This window comes from Taudactylus pleione, unplaced genomic scaffold (genome assembly GCF_031769625.1).
Source record: "Taudactylus pleione unplaced genomic scaffold, aTauple2 ptg000069l, whole genome shotgun sequence".
Classification (NCBI taxonomy): Eukaryota; Metazoa; Chordata; class Amphibia; order Anura; family Myobatrachidae; genus Taudactylus; species Taudactylus pleione.
The window spans coordinates 11956286-11974944 of record NW_028284471.1 but is presented as its reverse complement, the minus strand read 5'-3'; positions in this window follow the sequence as shown (position 1 = coordinate 11974944).

The following is an 18659-nucleotide window of genomic DNA, read 5'->3' as shown; positions in this document are numbered from 1 at the left end:
CCACTTTCTTTGTCCACATATTTTTTGATTGGCACCAGCCAGCAGTGGTTTTGCCTATTGCACTGACTAAAAATGATGTTATTTGTACTGGATCACCAACCCTGAGGCACCCCAGGGTCTCACAGCACCCAGTTTGGGAACAACTGCTTTATGTACATTTTTAATATGTATACTTTTTTTTGCTTTATTGGATCGCTCTTGCTGCCAACTTACATTAATTGCATGTCTGAAAGGGGACACGTTTTAATTTGTATGTTTGTCTATTACACATTTTTTCCTTACATTTTTAGGATATGTCCAAATTGACTTTGGTTCTAGTTAAAGTTTTGTTGTTATCTATTGAAGAGCAGGAACATGTTTGCTATGTTGGCTGTTTGTGTTAACCTTCTAATGCAGAGATGTGAACCACAGTGGAAAGCAAGAAATTACCAGACATCCCACCTCCACTGTTAAGTTAAGGTAAGTAATCTGCACCTAGAGATGAGCGGTTCGGATTCCTCAGAATCCGAACCACTCCGAACAGGTGGAATCCGAGTCCATCCAAACGCAAGTTCGGGTGTTCCCAGCTGGCTGCTGATAGCTTACCACCATCTGGGACAGACTGTATTGTTGGCCATTCACTAGTACGACCAGCATAAGATAAGATTCATCTTACAATTACTCTTGAACTCCCCAGCAGCTCTCTGGCAGTCCCGAACGCACTTTGGACACACGATGTACTTACAATCTGACGTTACGATCGATCGTGTGCCTGCTGAAAAACTGATCATCATTCTTCAAAATGTCACTGAAATGACAGCGGTCGGACGTACGATGCATCGCATGGTGAAAAACACTGCAGGATCAGCATACGAATATGACAGATCATATGGGCTGCACATCTGATCATACGATACGTTTTAGGAGCTGCGGGAGTGCGCATTGGTTCGTATCCTACTTAAAAAATACACAATTTCGACACAATTCATCTTACAACGTGTCGGAAATCGGGCAATCGGACAAAAATCGTGCTAGTGTATGGCCAGCATTAGCCTGACAACCTGTGTTTGTGACTAGTTTACAACATAGAATTTCCATAATGTTAGAGATTCTTTAGTTGTCTCTGTGTCTTTGCCTGCACTCCTCATTGACATTGTTTCCATGACCGGTTTAAGGCAATAGTTTCATGGAAATCCTCTTACCGCCTGTCCATTTCCAATATTGGTTGCACTTGGGGTGGCTGAAAGTCTTAAAACACTTTGAGGAGCTGTCATTTTCATGCCTCTCATCTGTCTTTCTGAACAATGAGTTTGGCAACCTTGGGTTAACTGTGATTCAAATTTGAGAAATTTATTTTGGAAAAATCTGAAGTGAACAACAAATCTTGTAAAAAAAAAATGTAGACTAATGAATCATTTAAAATGTATATCCATTTTATTATAGCATATGTATTATTTGTTTATAATCACCTCTTAAAGCTTTCCTTGAGGGTATGGATATATGATTTACATTGACATTATCAGAATCAAAAATAAAATGTATATTCTTATTACTATGATGAAACTTATTATTACTATAATGAGAGAGAAGAAGAAAATGATGATGATGATTATAGGAGTAGGGGGCATCTGGTGGGGTTGGGTACTCTTGAAAAAAAATCTCAGTTGAGAACAAAATATGTTGAAACTGATCACTGGATACACTATCAGTATTACAGAGTCTCAGATACCAGGCAAAGTCTTATTCTGCAGCAGGGCTAGGAACCACAGTATTAGGAGTCTCATGAGTTCATGAGAGACCCGTAGAGATGGATACTCATTAAAAATCCACCTTGCAGCCTACCAAGAAGGAGCACAATTACAGTTTAAGGTAAAACCATATCTACAGTGGTTTCATATGTGGTAATTTATTACAGCTATCCAACATTGCTGAATTGAGCACTGCTGATATTCCCTTAGTGTCATATTATTTGCAAGGATATGCTCAATTATCACTCCTGCTGTGTCATTCCAATTACCATTCACTCAATATGCTGCTAATGTGACTTATCATGGATTTTCGTTTCAAATTGAACTTGTTAGTATCTCCAATGATCTGATTATGCTCTTAAAATTTTATTATTGCTATTTGGGATCCCTATCTTCTGTTTAATAGTATTTTATTGTTATTTTGTGACCATGTCCAAATGTATTTAAGAATTATTTTATTTTAAAGAAGCCATCTTGATTTCTTAAATTAGTAAGCGCTTCATATTCTTATGACACAAGGCACATATTTTCACCCCTATTAGAATACATATGTATTCAAATGCGCATAATTCTTAATCTATTGTTTATTATCTTTTACCCCAGTGAGATAGAGTAACACTCTAGTGTGTAGGGATGGGCATCGGAAGCCCACCATCAAATGATGGTAGTGCTTCCACCATTGAATCTTTCGATGCGATGGTAAATAACCATCACATCAAAATAATTCAATAGTAAAAACTATTTATATGAATAGTCAAGAGGCAGGATTAGGGGCGGGGTTCCGATATATTTCTCTCTCACTATATTCACAAAAACAACCAGTCTTTAGCCTGAAGTTCAACCATATTATCAGAGAGATTCAATGTCACTGAGGGAAAGGTCAGTCTGACCAGCACTTCACAGACTATGATGATGATGATGATATGGTGGTCACTGGCTGGGTGCTGTGCTAATGCAGTTTTTAGTTTAACAGGTTGTTGTAACACATAAATGTCTGTGGCTAATTGTATTGTTGTGTACTGATGTCACTTTATCCTCCTCCTCCTGAGCTCCATGTGAGACTTTCTGTGTTTGTCTGTTGCTGCAGGGCCAGGGCTGCACACTGATTGGTTCCCACTGTCTCAGAGAGCCAATCAGAGCTAGCAGAGAGGGGAGGGGGTAGGGACTGAGGGTCACGTCTGAGGCAGAGAGAGACAGCCTTCAACGATCCGAGCAGCATGAACCATGGAGATTTTCAGAGGCAGAGACACAGCACACAGCAGCCAAGGGAGGCATAGCTTTTAGAATTTCAAGAAAAGCCACCATCGGAACACCATCAAATGCTTACCATTCAATGGCAACAAAAAATGGAATGCTGCCATTGAATCGTAAAAACACTAACATCAAAATAAAAACATTGATGGTCTGCAAACATCGACCATCGATGCCCATCCCTACTAGTGTGTGGATTTACCTGTTGACTTACTTGGATTTACCTGTTGTCTTCTTGACTTTCTACACCCACAGCAGAGAGACAGGTGGTTTCCAACAGTAAAGTGACACAATAAGTAAAATAATTTTCTCTTTATTAAGCGGGAACTCTTCGAGTAGTTAATGACAATGCTTCATACACTATGGCACCTTTCATATAATTATGCAACAATTACAAATATCAGTTTTAGATACAGTCTGAAACTATTTCTCAGATTATCTATCTATAGTTGAACAAACTAGTTATCTATTATAAGTTATGCGATAATACAATAAGTAACTGTATAGATTCAATAATTACACTATATGTCTCAAAGTTCTCCTTGGCTTAAACCATAAGTTTAGCAAAGAGTCAGTATATTGTAGTATTGCGGCCAGCCAAATCTGTAGAGATGGGGCACCTTTTGTTGCCCGGGTGACGTTAATCAAAAAAGGCTGCATTTACCACTCTATCCATTGTAATAACTGCAACCTGGCACTAACGTCAGGCCTCCCTGATGCAGTTTCTATATCCTGTCTGGCCTGTCTGTTGAAGCGTATGAGGAGAGTGTGGAACTGTGCCTCAGACATACAGTGTATATATATATATATATATATATATATATATATATATAAACAGACCTCTCCTGTTGGCTGCACTAGACTTTCAGAAGGGGCTGGTTATGTCACTGATGTCCCCACCTTGTAGTCACTGCCCTGGGATGAACCTGCCTCCTCAGCCACCTCCCTCTGCCTGTCTGAGGCGAATAAAGCTCCGCTTTGCCACCAGCCTCCTGAGGTAAGAGTTCCACCTCTAGCTCTGCCTTAAGTAGCTGCTGTCAGTCATATGCGGTTTTCCTTACACAGCCTCTGCCAGTCCCGAGTCACCGCTCTGCTGTCTCCTTCACTGACAGCTGGTGGGACATGTCCTGAAGTAACCTGCTCAAAGTACAGACCCGCTCACTGTCTGTTACCTCATACTGCCTGACTAACTGCTGCTCGCTTCCAACTGTCACATGCCTGATACTGGTCATGTCACCTGCTCCTGGCCTCTTAAGCAGCTGCAGAGACTGCTTAGAAATGTCTGCCTGAGTAATGACAGACGTGCGCTGTGTCAGATATAATACATCACATTGCAGGATATTACAATAGAACCTTTTTGCTTAATGAAAAATAAATACGTGGGCATTTTATACTTTAAGATCAGATTTCAACAACATGATGAAAATATAAATGAGACACAACACCATTACGTTTACATTACGGATAGATGCTAACACTATCCATTTTGAAGGTACAGTAATGGTTTCCACAGAGGATAAGGACATACAGAGATTTATAACAGAAAGCTACAGAGAACAATAATATGTTACATTTTGATTATTTTCATCCATCAGGTGTTATGAGAAGACTACGAAAGAGTCAGTTTACTAGGTCATGAAGGATTACATTACACAATGCAAAGTGTCAGAGAAGGGCTATAGAGAGGGTTTCTCTTTGTGTACAAAAAGGATATCAGAAATCTGTTACTTCATGCAACATAAGGTATCAAAAAAATCTGACACTAGGTTATTGTTTGTAAGAAATTCTGACCCTAAATCTAAAAATATTATGAAGGTCATATTTATGTTAAAGAGCAGTGCACTCTGGCACTTTCTCCTCCCTATACCATATATGCTGGGCATTAGGATCCAGAGTCAGCAGGAGATGTGACCTCCAACCATGTGATGTCAATGCTGGGCTACTGCTTTTTTGCAGCTGGCGCCATCTTTACAGTGTAGAGTATCACAGTATTGTGCAGATGCACAGAACTTAGCCCCTGAGGTGAAACACCTAAATACCACTGTTAAACCCTATAATACTGCTATTATGCTTACAGCTGATACCGCTGTGTTACTGCTTTTACCTGTTAACCTGTTGATATCAATAAACCAGTATCCTGGTTAAGGAATTTCTGTGTGGTCTAACAGTCACTTTCACATTCCACCTGACACCTATATAGACCACCACCACCACCACCACCACAATATGCTATATCAATAGGTTATGGGTCAAAGCACCCCAAGTGTGAAGTATACAGAATGTTCCTGCATTTGAATCAGCATATACAGAAAGATGCATAGTGCAGCTGTAAGCATGACCTTCATCAAACTAAGAGGTTCAGAGAACTACGACACGTGGAAGTTCACTATGGAGATGCAGCTGAAGCAGGAGAAGCTGTGGAAAATCACAAATGATCCAAGTAATAATCCAAATCCTGATGAAGTAGACAGGGCCATGGGGACCTTAAGCATAGCTCTGGAGCCCACGTGCATTCCATAATTTAAGGGAAAGTGTCAGAACATGACCTGTGGATAGCCTTGCAGGCAGCATATGAGTATAATGGTCTCATGAGGATAATAAACCATATAAGGGGGAATCAGTGCAGCAAGTGAATAGATGCTGTGTGCATGCGAACAGCATTTCTTTACTATGTGGGGATGCTGGCTTATCCCCAGAGTGATGAAAACAGGGGTATACCAGGCCACACCCCCTTCACAGTGAGGTTACGCCTCCTTTTTGAGCACCATTGCCTAAGGCCCACGGGGATCCCTATACTAGGATGAAATATGTTGGGAGGTATGCAAAACACAGACCAATAGCCTACACACGTGTAGTAATTCATATTTTAATAAATAGTATCACATACTGTAGGTAAAAAATGCTCACATTAAAAACAAAAAATTTTTGGGATGCTATTCTTGGATGTGTTGTTTTCTCTATGAAACTTTGGAAAATGTCCTTTACACTAGTGAAGAAAGTTCACGAGGTCTGCCGGCTGGAAATTACTTATAGGTAAACAAAAATGCAAATAAGATTAAGCCACTCTGGTCTGAAATTCATTTATTTATCAGTCCTTGGAGAAATGTACTAGAGTCCAAGTTTATGTGTGGCTATGGACTCGCATAAGTTTGCAGCGAGGTTCACGCAAGTTTGTACTTAAAGTCACACTATTTAATAGCTTGCAAATTGAGTGTGTGTGTGTGACAGAAATGCACGTAAATGCGAGTTTATCTGTGTGAAAACTCGCAATTTGTAATGTGTGTTTCATTACAAGGTGTGAGTTTAGCAGAAGTCTTCACAGATTAGTGAGATCCATGCAGGTTTCTCTGTGTTAATAGGGAATGAAATTGTTGAAAAAAATTATGTGGGGTCCCACCAAAAAACACAACCAGCACCGGGCTGTGTGAGCCAGTCCTGGTTGTAATAATACAAGGGAAAGAAGGTTTAGGGGTCCCCCGTATTTTCATCAACCAGCACCAGGCTTTGTGAACCAGTCCTGGTTGTGGAAATATGGGGGACAAAATGAGTAGTGGTCCCCCGTATTATCCAGCACCGGGCTCGTACTAGTGGGGGTGTAATGTCACAACCGGGTGCTCACTTCAGCACCCCATGGCCAATGCATTCAGCACCCCACACTAGTCAGCCCAGGCTGGGGATTGCTGGGGAGGTGTTGACTGCCCCAATAAAGGGGTCCTCCTCTCCAGGGTACCCCAGACTGGGGCTGAACCCCGTGGCTATCCCCCGTATGCCTGGCTGGTGGATGTAGGGTTAATTGTGTAAAATAATAGCTATAAACTAATATTGTCTTTTACATGAGGATTAGAGGTCCCAGCAATCCGTCCCTGCATGCCAGCAAATTTCATGCGACTGCACCTTCTCGCACTCTATTACATTTACCAAATGCAAACTCACACTTTATACAAAGTTGCACTTTATTAAATGTCCCCCCTTATCTTATACATTGCACAAAGATCTTACTACACTGACTATCTTTCCCTTTTGCATCTTTCAGACATTTTTAGAGCATCAAATATGTCTATATATTGTATCATAAACTATTTCTCGAAAAACATGCAGAGCTAACATTGGAGAGGAACCTCTTATACTAATGAACTAGCAGCATTTAATAATCTTATTTGTTCCAAATACAGGACTTTGTGAAACACGTTACAATGAAAAATATAGCACAAGTTTTCTAGGACTACAACATTTTTAAAATAAGAGGTTGTAGGAAACATTAAGGCTTACAATTAGCCATGGTTCAAAAGCTCAACTTATATTTTGAAAGTCAAAACTTAAAGGAAATAGTATCCTGTAGAAATTTGGATTTTGAAAGGGCAGACAACGGAGGTATTATCATTATCTAAACCAAAATTCTCTGTAAGAGTACAGTACATTGACATTGCATTGGTCCTATGCATAGATACATAATTAAAATGGGCATTTATCCTAATTATATAGAGAAGACCAAGGGGGCAGGGCCCTGCACATATGGGCTTACAATCTATACAGATATGTATGGACACAATGGGAGAAGAGTTGTCCATATCTAATTAATGGTAAATCATGCTTGGGATAGCAATTAAAATTAATATGGGGAAAAGAAAGAAATAACATTGTATTTTGATAATAATGAACAATCGCAGAAAAATAGCGTAGCGTCTGTGTGAATTAGGAATAGCTATTTTCTTGACATTTACAAACAATCACAATCAAGTGCCCCCTAGAAGATAATCCACCACCAATCTTAAAGTGGGTACACTGCTGGATATATCTGCAGATCGACTGAAAGAGGGGATAGGGCCAGGACAGGTGACAGGAGGTGACGGGACAGGACAGAAGCACCCGGATACAGGTGACAGGGCCAGGACAGAGGAGCAAGGATAGAGGTGACAGGACAGAAGCACCCGGATACAGGTGACAGGGCCAGGACAGAGGAGCAAGGATAGAGGTGACAGGACAGAGGTGACAGGGCCAGGGCAGAGGTGACAGGACAGTTGGGACAGGACAGAGGGGCCTGGATAGAGTTGACCAGGCCAAAACAGAGGAGCCAGGATAGAGGTGACAGGGCAGAGGTGACAGCCAGGAAAGTGGGGATAGGGCCAGGACACAGGTGACAGAGCCAGGAAAGAAGGGATAGGGCCAGGACAGAGGTGACAGGACAGTGGGGATAGGACAGAGGGGCCCGGATAGAGGTGACAGGACAGAGGTGACAGGACCAGGACAGAGGTGACAGGGCCAGGACAGAGGTGACAGTACAGAGGTGACAGGACAGAGGGGCCAGGACAGAGGTGCCAGGACAGAGGAGCCAGGACAGAGGTGACAGGACAAAAAGGGCAGGGTAGGACAGAGGAGACATAACCCGGGACAGGGGTTAAAGGCCTAGAGGTGACAGGAACACCCTCTCTTCCCCTTCCGGGCACACTTATTAATCCTCCCCCTTTTACTGGGCACACATAGCAACCACTCAAAAAGTGGCTATATTTAGCACCCTCCCTCCATTACTGGGCACACTTAGAACCCCTCCCCCCTTTCCAGGCAGACTTACCCCCATTATTTCTTACCTGGCGCACTGTAGAGCCACCAGGTGCTGGCCACTTTTGGGAGTCCCGCTTCCTGGCTGCCACCCGCCATCCACACAGCAAGGACGCTCTGAGGTACCTCTGCAGTCATCACCGGCACTCCGACTCCCTTCTCCCGCTGATGTCCCAAGTCCTGCTCCTGCAGATATGTGCCTGATGTCACTGCTCTGCTCTTCCAGGCTTCCCCTGCTTCCAGCAAAGGAGGGGTCAGGTACAGCGCAGCGGAGGAGCGGGAAGGAGAGGGGAGGAAAGAGGGGAAATAGCAGGGGGCGGGAGTTTGTGAATAGCCTCCCTCCTGGTTCAGCCCACAGTGCAGTGTGTGCACTTCTGTGTAGCAGGCTGCCCCTGCATGTCGTACAGCATTACAGGTGCAGCGGCAGCAGCATCAATGGACCCAGTAGCAGCTGCCGAGAAGGGGGAAGAGATAGATCCCCTTCTGAATATGACGCTCTCAGGGCAGTGCTCATTAAGTTACACCAGCGGCAGGCGAAGGAGGAGGTGGGGGCTAGCGGCAGGCAGTGGAAGGGGACAGACAGGCAGAGCCCTGGAATGCTACAGAAAAAAAGGAATTTGCCCTCCAGCACACTGCAGCTAAATCAAAAATACTTGAATCCTATATGATAATAGAAATTCAGAGGTATTGGTTACATACATTTGCAAATATATGAATAAGCACTGGGCCGACGTCAAGGCTCCTCTATACCAGCGTCCCTAACATTAACGGGTTCACATCCGAGAAGCAAGGCACCCCAAAAAATTCCAGCCAAGGACCATCCCCAGGGCATCACACGAAAAGGGAAAAAAAGGTGATAGTGAAGTGTAAAAGGATAGATGTGTAAAGATAAATCAATAAGTGTTAATGAAATGTAAAATAATTAAAATGACATAAATAATATACAAACGATTAGAGAAGTGAAAAAGTATTCTATGTGAATTAAGTGGTGATGCCATGAGAAAGGTCCAGCCAGAACAACCCCGGGGGCCCCACTCCCAAATGCTCACCCCAAAATAATTATTGCTACATAATTGTAGCACCCACTCTGGGTCATATAATTACAAATTGGTGTACTGCATGATAACAGTACATGTATGAGCTGAGAGCTAACTTACCTTGGAGGTACCCCAAAAAACCTCCACATGGCACTATAAGGATCAGCACCTCACTTGCACAGGATGAAATTAACATTTCCACATCATCACATTCAACTGCACACAAAGAACTGAATGATGGTACAGGTAAATCTTTGCTATGTGGTATCGGTTGTTTTGCAGAATTCATAATTTGCGTTTCTTAAATCGATTCATACCCTTCACATTTACAGCACAAGAATAGCAGTCAGTCAAGTTGATCTCTTGACTCACACCACATCGATCACCTTTAGTCCAATTGCAGAGTGAATCCACGCAGGTTTTACAACTTTGTGAGGCACCCAAATCTTGTTTTGCTGGCTTATGTGATGTCCAAAATTAGCCAGATACACTTGTTTTATGAATACAGTTATATTTTTTCTTTCTTTTGCAACTCTATATTTGCCACAGATATAACAAAAAACATCAGGGTTGTTAGCACTGAATGTGTGAAACAAAACGTTTTCATCATAAAAATGAGTTCTTCTCTGAGATGGTGTACTAACTCCCAACAAAAGCCGAGGACGTACTGAACAAAACAAGCCCAAACGGCTGGAAATTGGTTGTGGTGGGACAGAGAGAGGGCCGAACAAAGGAACAGGAGGTGTGCTGTCTGTGTCACTCTGTCCCAGGGGCGGATTGGGCCGCTGGGACCCTGGGCCGTTTCCCACTGGGCCGGTCCCTTTATATGCCTTTAGGGGCCAGCGGCCACCTGGCACACTTCCATCACCTCTATCTGTCGGGCTAGCCCAGCCCAGCCCCAGCTGCCACGATCGGAGCTATTCAGCTCCAATCAGGCAGTGTTACAGCTTACTCATGCTAAGAAAATGGCTGGCACTGGGCACCGGTGCGGCTGTCTGTCCCATGTGCTCCGCCCCCTTCCTGGCCCGTCTCCTGTAGAGTACATTCTTCAGGGACTGGGAGAGATGTCATGACGGAAGTCTCTCCCATCCTGGCCAACAGTGCCCTGCGCCGCTGAGCAAGACCATGGTGCTTGGCAGCGTGACAGCTCCTCCTATCTCCAGGACTGCCGGGAGACATCACTTGCCTGGAAGAAGAGCCTACTGCCCTACACAGAGAGGAGGACCATGCAGGCTGCAGAGAGGACCATGCAGGCTACAGACAGACTGGTAAGATAGCGGGGGGGGGGCAAGAGGCTGGAAATACAAAGGGAAGACAGGAGGCTTAAAAAATGAGGCAGGGGCAGGAAAGACAGTGTGCGGGGGGGTCTTGAAATTACAGAGGGAAGCAGGAGGCTTGAAAAATGGGGCAGGGGCTATAAAGACGGTGTGCAGGGGGGTCTTGAAATTACAGTGGGGAGCAGGAGGGTTGAAAAACAGGTGGTGGAGGCAGGATTGACATAGGGGGCAAGAGGCTGGAAATACAGGGGGAGGCAAGAGGCTGGAAATACAGATGGGAGGCAGGAGGCTGAAAATACAAAGGGGAGGCAGGAGGCTTGAAAAATGGGGCAGAGGCTTGCAAGACAGGTGGCAGGGGCAGGAAATACAGTGGGACAGGAAACTCAAGTAACATGGGGCAGGAGGTGACACAGGGAGCATGAGGCTGGAATGATATGGAATAGGAGGCTGGAATGTCACAGTGTCACAGTGAGCTGGAGGCAAAATGGAGTAGAAGACTGGGGGGGGTCACGGTGCAGAACATGATACAGAGAGCAGGAGGCTGGAGATGACACAGGAAGCTGGAAGGAACATGGGACAGGAGGTTGGAGATGACACAGGGAGCTGGAGGCGACATTGGGCAGGAGGTTAGGGAGACACAGAAGGTTGGTGGGGACTTGGAGCAACACAGGGAGCAGGAGGCTGGAGACGACATGGGGCACAAGACTTGAGAGACACGAGGCATATAGCTTGAAAGACACATGGATGATTGGACATGGAGCAGGAGGCTGGAGTGACACAGGTAGGAGGCTGGAGGGGACTTGAGACATGAGTTTGGTTGAACCTGTGTTGTATGATAATGACATTGGTTATATTCCTACACAAACAGGCATCTTCCGATAAATGGGATTTCCTACATAAATAGTGAATACCGACTGGCAAAGGAGGATGAATTTCTTCAGAGGTTCCCCATCGCAGAGAAACCACCATATAGGTAAGGTGTATTTTTATTTAGTACACACATGCACACTGTGTCTGTGCCAAATACATAGTACATGTGTAATATATAGTACAGGTGCTGGGGTTTTGGAATTGAATTGCAGAAAGAGAGTACAATGAGCTGCAAAACAAAAATGTGGAAAAGCAATTCCACAGATGACATATTTTGTGTTGCAGCTCATTGCTCTGCTCTCTCTACAATTCCAAAACCCCAGCACATCTACTATGTGCAATTCTATTTGGCACAGGAACTATGCAAACAGTCCAGTCACAGGCCCTGATTCAGAGCCGGACGCTCTGACAGAGCGCTCGCTCTGAATCAGGGCCGTCCCTTCTCCTTTTTGGAGCGGCCTCCTGGCCGCTCGCATAGCTGTGGGTAACAAGCCCTGCAGTGCTTTTGGCTCTATCAGAGCCAAAAGCACTCCCACTGACATCACTAGTGATGTCAGTCGGGCCGGCCCCAGACGGTAGGCGTTCCCGTCTGGGCAGCCACGCCCCCGGCACGCCCACCAAAGGGGGCATGCTGTCAATCACCATCGACAGCACGCCCCCTTTAGTGCGAGACCCATAACGATGGCTTGGCCATTGTTATTCGGGTCTCGCGCATGCGCACTTGGGCAACATCGACCCGCTTGCGAGCGCGACTGAATCAGACCCACAGTGATCCTACACCTTCTCATTGCCCCCTTCCAATCCTGCCCAGTGCACCCATTCACAAAGTGTCTCCCCATCCAGCTCACCATCTCATTCCCCCCCATACCAGTGTCTCCCACCCTGCCAGCCTAGTGTCTACCTCCTTCCCTAACCCAACCAGCCCACTGCCTCTCAGCAAGATCCTCCACAGTCCAGTCAGTGTCCCCCCATCATTTAACCCAGTGAACCCCCTTCTCCAGCCTAGTGTTCCCTCCCTCCCAGCACCGTCTTACTGCCCCATTCCCATCCAGCCCAATGCCTCCCTATATATCACCCACTGTCTCTCCGTCTCCCACTATTTCTCCCCGTCACCTATGTCTCCTGTCACCCACTGCCTCTCTCTATCTTCCTCTACGTTACCCACTACCTCCCCATGGCATCACCCACTGCCTCCCTTTGTCATCCATTCCCAGGCATAACCCACTGCCTCTCCAATGAGGGCATAGCTCGTGGATACGACACTACCTTTGAGGCCATGCCTTTTGATGCGAAGTCACTCCCACTTTTCAATGAGTGTGCACACAAAGCATTTGTACTGTGTGGCATAATGTGTAAATGGGAGGGGATTACTACTGTGGGCATTATTTGTAAGGGGCATTATTTGTAAGGGGCATTACAACTGTGAGCATAATGTGTAAGGGGCATTACTACTTTGGTTCATAATGTGTAAGGGGCACTACTACTGTGTGGTCATAATGTGTAAGAGGCAATACCATTGCTGTGTATTGTAACATGTATAAGGGACGCTACTATGTCTCATAATGTGAATTGGGGTACTATAGTGTGGCCATGACCTTTCCCTACAAGACCGGAGGCGCGCACTGTCCCTGTTTAAACTATGGGGGAGGGGGGGCACCAATGCTGTTTCTGGCACAGGGCACCAAAATATCTATTTACGGCTCTGGTCTCAGTCCATGCACATGCATAGTATGGGCGTGTTATTGGAAGGTTGCGAGTGTTTGCTGAAAGCAGTTGCATACACATTCAGGCCATACAGATGGATGAAATGCAACTTATATATTGCTGGTGCAACCGATGGTGGCATCTAAAGGCACACCAAGCGGTATTGCGGCATCTATAGATGCTAAATGTAGGCATCTAAGTCCTTGCACATTCTGACACAGCTGTGCACCATGCAAGGGGTTCGAAGTAGCCGCGACTGCATCCAATTTAGAATAAGGCCTTATAAGGAGGGAGTATCTCATTCCATCAACAGACACCGCCCTTTCAACAGAGCCCGCCCCTATTAGGGCTGCTTTCAAAAATTTCCCAGGCTGATTTACCATCCCAATAAGCCCCTGCACTGTCCTCTCCGTTGCTCCTCTCTGTATGCTGGGAGAAGGCGTGGCTGTGGTCTGAGAATGTCCCAGCAGGCTCAGCAGTGCACTACCACGCCTCCTCCCAGCGTTAGTGAGGAGATATGAATGTGTTATGTGTATCAGACGTGACTACCAGCTACGTTATCACAAATAAAACAAATTCTTGTTATTGTTGAAAGAGGGTAGTTGTTAAAAAAGCAAAACTAAATCGATTCTGTTAAGTAAAGCAGGCCTAGACTAGTAAGGTACTACAAATGGAGAAAATAATTGAAAACTGGAGCCAATTCAGCTATAGTGAAGATCTAATGTGAAAATAGGAACTGCGAGTACTCTCAAACCGATCTTAAATCCTTAGCAAGAAAAAATATATATTTTTTTGTTCCCCAGTGTAATCAGAAGGAAAGTGTTGGTACAAGAACAAAGAATAGAATAGAATACATAGGTATTAGAGAGTCACAATCTGAACAAGTGCACACATGCGCAGAGGAAGCACCTGTGCGGAGTTAGAAGCGCACCCCTTGTCCTATAAAGGTGGATCTGACATGGAACTGTGGGCCTGATGCAGAGAGATGGGCACAATGCCAATGTTTGAGCAGTTGAGCAATTGTCGATAGTCTGCACATGTGTATGAGTCGCAATGTGCATGTGCCAAGAAGATTAATTACCGATGTTGCGTGCAGAGAAGATTTATTATTATTATTATTATTATTATTATTATTATTATTGTTATTACTAGAGATGTGCATCGGACCATTTTTGCTGGTTTTGGTTCTAATTCGTCGGCCGGTTTTGGTTATGATTTTGCCAAACTGCTGTGATTGGGTTTTGGATCTGGATTTTTTTCCCAAAATTTACAAAAAAAAGCTAAAATCACATCAATTGAGCTTTTTTTTTTGTTCGTAGAGTAATAATAACCTCAATAACATTAATTTCCACTCATTTCCAGTAAATTTTGACCACCTCACAGCTCACAATATTGTGTTCATCCAGTTTAGGTCAAGAGGTTGCACCGAGCTAGCTGGCTGACTAAGCTAAGCGACAGCAGTGGGTGGCACAAACGTGGCAGTTCAACCTCAAACATGGCACATGGCTCATGCTGCGTTGAGTCACAGGATTTATATATGCATGTGAACAAAGCGCACTAGGGTAAAGTGCACCAAACAGTACAAACAATAGTAGAATATCTTTATTTATATCTTTATATCTTTATTTTTCACTTTGTAGCTCAACCCTAACTTCGGCAATTTAAAGCAGTTTTATTTTATTATGTACGTGAATAATAACGCACAGGGGTACAGCGCACACAGGTTGTGTAAACTTAAAACAATCAATTTATTTTAACTTTATTTTACATTTTGTAACTTTTTTCTTTACTTTTTTTGCAACTGACAGTGACAATACACAATGTAGTGCTGCTTGTGAACAGTGGACACAGCATAGCCAATTTACAGAAGAGTACAGTGCCCCTATACAGAGCACAGCCACTTGTGAGTCTGGAGTCTGGACACAGCACAGACAATACAGCGGCATACAACAGCATGCCTGACAGTGAAATGGTGTTGAGTCCCAGCTGTGGCACCTCATATAGAATCCAAATCCCGTGGGAATCCGACGCCGGAAGGAGGTGGAACCCGAGTCTGGTGGGAAGACACGAGGAGCCGCTCAGATTAACTCGGATACCAAAAATTCAAGTCTGTTCGGATTACAGGATTACAGGTAATCCGAACCGCTCATCTCTAGTTATTACAAGTTATTTATATGGAACACACATATCCCGCAGCACTTTACAAGGAATATTCAGTCATTTACATCAGTTCCTGCCCCAGTGGAGCTACAATCTATATATCACATGTACACATGCACATACAGATGCGCTAAGGTTATTATTTGTCAGGAGTAAATTAACCTACCACTATATTTTTGGAGTGTGGGACGAAGCTGGATATAGTACCCGAAGAAAACCCACGCAAGAACCGGGAGAATGTACAAACTCCACACAGAATCAAACCCACGACCTCAGTGCTGTGAGGTACAGTACTGTAGCAAGGCTAATCTTTACACTAAGTGATTGACAGGCAGAGACCTTTTGGTGACGATGAAATTAGAGGTATGTTGTGACCATTTTCGGGGTGTGTCTCAGCTTGTAACTATGATCCCATACTCAGTAAAAATGACTCCAGCATCTCTGCTCCTGTAGCCATTCTGCATAGGGTTGCTCAGAAGTCTGATAATGACTGATCTTTGACCGATGCTGCATCTATGCAGTTGCTTGGACTTGCAAATCTGGCAGTGCGTGTCTCAATACAAATCCAGATGGCTGCGACATGTGCATAGCTTTCCACAGCTGCTGCATACAAATTCACAGCTGCGCATGCCCTGTGCTAGGTGATTTAGCTCCATTCCTGGATACTGCTGTGAACCTTGCTAATGCCTGTCTGATTTCTGGTACTGAGCTCTGGCTTCTTTTAAACTTCCCATCTGCCTCACTGATAAGTTGTATACTGATCAGGCTTGTGTTCTGTACTCAAAGACCTGACAACCGGTTTTCTGAAGTTATCATAATAAATATAGTTGGCGCCTGTAATCAGTGGGTTAAATAGTTAATTTCTACATAGGCATATAAGTTACAAACACATATACCCCTTGCTAGGCCTCTTGAGGTTTGAAATGAGATTGTCTTAATACAGTTGCTGTTTTTCCATAGAATGGTCAAATAACCTTTTGAGGTCAAATAAGCCATAAATATTAAGGCCTAGCTCCCACCTGCCATTTCTACAACTATAAGTATAATGAGCCATTCATAGCCTACATGTTCTTATCAGTAGTGAACCACATTCCATTCTAAGATGTGTAGAGATGCTATGCATTATGGGTAATTAACAGTGATGTCCAGACTCTATACAAAGGAGCCTTGAAATAGAGTTCATCTCCAGACATTAGGATACGTCATTAATGTTTGTCTTTGTCTGGTAATATCTTAGTGCTTACGGAGCATTTGCAAGAGAGATAAGTTTGGTCAATGCTATGCTGGACCAATGAGTGCTTGATACCTAGCACTGTATGTAACTGATATGGGCTTAATATCCGGCAAGCCAACACCCCAGACTAAGGTATATAAACCAGAGGTACACAAAGGACCCATTAGCTCATGTATGGACCTAAGACTCTGCAGAATATAGGTGCCTGCAATGTATATTGATTATCTGGGCATTGTGAAACGATGGGCTCCCCAGAGAGAAGATAAGATGAAGTACATCTTATGCTGAGGATGATTTACCGGTGTCATCTGAATACATAGACAAAAGTTGAGTATACAGTATACTTTGTATGTTGTTTGTTTATTGTTTGTTTGTTACTTGTAAATAAAGTGTGTTCATTTGTACTCACTAATATTGGTCACATGTGTGTACTATTTCATTCTGATCAGAACGAAACCCACCGTTATGCAGCGCCTTAAGGGTATGTGTGGGTAAATGAGACTGCAGACTTGGGGAAGAGAAGGAGCTCCCAAAATAGCTTCTGAGGGAATATGTAAATAACAAATTATCCCCATTGCTATCTAAAACCCTAATTAATGGTAGATCTCAGTCAACTCTGGAACATCATTTTACGACACAAATGTACTACTGCGCATGCTTAGCCTATCTGCGTGTGTTCTCTCTCTGTCCTACGGTGAGACAGGACAGGCCCCTGAGAGTCTCACTGCACTGGAGACTGGAACATCGGAGGTACCATAAGTGCCACTGTGTACACATATAGATGTGTGTTACCGTAAATTGTATACTACCTACAATGCATTAACCCCATAAGCTCCTGGCTGGATTGGTTTGTACCAGTTATATGTGCATACCTCTATTAACCCAGTGTTACCCTGCATCCTGTTAACTATTAATAAACCAATAAGCTTGGATAAGTTTTCTGCTTTTAGACTAACCTCCATCACACCGTGCTGACACCATGGGCCAAATGTAATAGGGTGAGAGTTTAGAAAATGTGAGAGTTTAGCAGTAAACTATCACATTGGTCGCGTTTTATCTTCAAAATAGGACAACATCTGAGTGAGAGTTTAAATCATGAGAGTTTTTTAGTGTAAAAATATGTGAGTTTGCATGTTCTCAGACTCTATTACATTTGGCGAGTTTAAAAAGTGTCAGAGTTACTGCTAAACTTTCACATTTTCTAAACTCTCACCCAGTGGTCGGAGTGGGAATTTTGAAGTGGGGGTATGGCAAATGTAGAAGTTGCGGCAGTGGTGCAAGCAGAAACAACGTGTCAGCAGTAATATGAGTGCGCGCCGAAGACGTAGACCAAAAAATGAGTGTGGGCACGCATCACAAGGGGTGTGTCAGGCAGTGATTCACGGGGAGAGAGTGAACAGAAGAGGCAGAGGGTGACAAAGAGAGGCAAAGAGTGATGGGCAGAGGGTGATGGTTAGGCAGAGGGTGAGAGGGAGAGGCAAAGAGTGATGGGCAGAGGGTGACAGGGAGAGGCTGAGGGTGATGGTTAGGTGGATGATGACAGGCAGAGGCAAAGAGTGTTTCGCAGAGGGTGGCGGGGTGAGACAGAGGGTGACAGGGAGAAGCAAACAGTGATGGGCAGAGGGTGATGGGGAGAGGCTGAGGGTGACAGTGAGGCAAAGAGAGACGGTGAGGCAAAGAGTGAAGCGCAGAGGGGGACAGATAGAGGCAGAGGGTGATGGTCTGTGGGTAGTAATTATAGGGCACAGATTGACATACATAGGTCCAGTATAAGTGTGATACCCCTCGGGGGTGTCACATAAGGAAGGCAATAAGTGACAGACCAAGGCAGTAACACTGGCAC